Source organism: Nestor notabilis, unplaced genomic scaffold (assembly GCF_000696875.1).
Source record: "Nestor notabilis isolate BGI_N333 unplaced genomic scaffold, ASM69687v1 scaffold29691, whole genome shotgun sequence".
NCBI classification, from domain to species: domain Eukaryota; kingdom Metazoa; phylum Chordata; class Aves; order Psittaciformes; family Psittacidae; genus Nestor; species Nestor notabilis.
This window is the reverse complement of record NW_009915639.1, coordinates 1-2,438: the sequence shown is the minus strand read 5'-3', so window position 1 is coordinate 2,438 and position 2,438 is coordinate 1.

Genomic DNA, 2,438 nt, shown 5'->3' with positions numbered 1-2,438 from the left:
GAGCTCATCTCAGTCTCCCCTCGGGCAGGTTCAAGCCATTGCCCTTGTCCTGTCCCTCCATCCCTCGTCCAAAGCCCCTGTCCAGGTTTCCTGCAGCCCCTTTAGGCCCTGGAGCTGCTCTAAGGTGTCCCCTTGAGGAGCCTTCTCTTCTCCAGCTGCCCCAGCCCAGCTCTCTCAGCCTGGCTCCAGAGCAGAGCTGCCCCTCTCCAGCTTGCTTGTACCTGCAGGGCAGGGATCAGGAGGTGCCCATGGCCAGAGAGCTCCTTCCTGGGACACTGGGCCTGACCCAGGAGCTCACTCACCCATAGGTGAGTTTCCCCCCAAACTCCTCATTCCAACCCAAAAGCCAGCTTGTTTCCTGAGTTTTGATCCTCATCCCAAGGGAAGCATCAGCCTTCTTACCGGTCTGAGCTACAGCCGATGTAAGCACCCTCACAGGACATGGAGGAGGGAGTTTCGGTTCCAAGGAGGGAGGAGATCTCTGGGCGCAGCTCCTTGCCCTAGTGCAGCAGCCCAGGTGCTCACACAAGTGAAAGAACAGCAGGAAGCACAAGAGGGGGTTATTTATTTACTGGTTTCAGCACAAAGCATCTTGCTGGCAGCTCCTGTGCTCTACCTGCTGCCCCTGCGGCAAGTTCAAGCCCTGTGGGCAGCAGAGCAGGAACACTTGGACCACGGCTGGTTTTCAGGACCAGCAGGAGGTGCTGAGCTCAGGGACAGCCTGCACCGTTCCCACCCCGAGGGTCACACCGCAGCTACTGAGCAATAGCCACAGCACCGAGCATGAAACATTCCCGCGAGCGGGAGAGCTTCCACATCCCTATTCCTGCCCTTGCTCCCAGCAAGGAGCTGGAGGCTTCCCAAGGTAGGGACTGGGCTATTGGAGCAGGCAGATGCTGCTGCGGCAGAGCTGGCATGAGAGACACCCTGACAGTGACGGTCCTGTGGGGCTTTTGGCTGATGCCAACCCAAGCTGGTGCCAAACCAGCCTCTCTGGAGCCCTCCTGCTGCAGCCAAGCCGGGAGAGCAGCGCGGTGCAGCTGGAGATGAAAGGAAAAGTGTGAATTTAATGCTTCCTTTGAACTTCCCCTACAAATAATAGCATTGGCCTCGCTCGGCCGCCCTGACCTGCCTGCTGGCAGCGGGGCAGTGGCCCGTGCCGATGCCGGGTGGCGGGTGCTTCCCCTTCCATGGACGTGATTCCGGGTGGGTTGAGTCACCCATCACAAGCGCTCCCGAGCATGGAAAAACAAATTCACGGCAGCAAATTGATGGGAAGCGGCGGGTTCTGAGCCTGTGCCCGTCTCGCACGAGGCCGGGGTAACCTCCAGTGCAACTGGCACTGTAAATAAAACATGTTCAGGGGTTGGGGTTGAAGATGTTGATGTACATCTGGAAATGATGAGGGTTTAGCTCCTCACTGCCAGAGGTTTTATGTCTGAGGCCTCTTGCTACAGCACTAAAACTGCTCCAAGGGAAGTGAATTTAAACACCCTTTGATCTCTTCCCAAGACATTATTAAAATACTTACTTATTAAAAGGGAGTATTCTCCTCTCTGTCCCCTGGAAGAGAATGAACAGATTTCAGGCCATGAGCACCAGGGAGGTGGCTTTGAGGACCACAAGCTCCATCACCCCCATGTACTCCAGGAATGCGTTTACAGCCGATGCTGAAGGAGGGAGACACATCCTCCACGCAGAGCAGCCCTCAGGTATCTAAAATCTCTGGCCAAGCAGAAATACAGGTCGGTGCATCTGTGTGTGCTGCCAGAAGGAGCGGCTGTTGCCATCCCCCAAAGAACAATCACCAATAGGTTCCGGCAAAAAACTCCCCATCCTGGAGGGAGCTGCTCCCTTCTGCAGGTGCCCGCTGGTAAGAAACGAGGAAGGAAGGACGCTTTGACAGGGAGCAAGAAGACATGTGTACCAACATTGCTGAAGCGTCTGAACACACTGCACCATGAGCCAGCACAACACCCAGAGAGCGCAGCAGGCTCCTTCCAATGGCAAAGCTAGGGTCAGAAGAGGGAAAGACAGACCAGAGAAGGCAGCTCATGGCAAGGAGGGGACACAATGACTTCCAGAGGAATCAGTAGAGCTCTGCGTCTGAAGCACAAGGTGCAAACTTCCAGCAGACTGGGAGGAAACAGCGGTGGGAGGAGAGGTATCGATTGGATATTGCAAAACATTCCTTCCCCAGAAGGTGCTCAGGCACCGGACCAGGCCGCCCAGGGCAGTGCGGGAGTCACCGTCCCTGGAGGCGGTCACACGCCAGGAGGTCATTCAGCAGCGCTCCCCTGGAGCGAGGCCGTGGAGACGCCGCGAGGGCTGGAGCTCTGCTCCGCAGACCCAAACCCGTGGTCTAAGAGCTTCACCTTGACTCCTCAGGCAACAGAACCACCCGACGTGCCAGGCGCTGCCCAGGGGCGTCCCCCCCC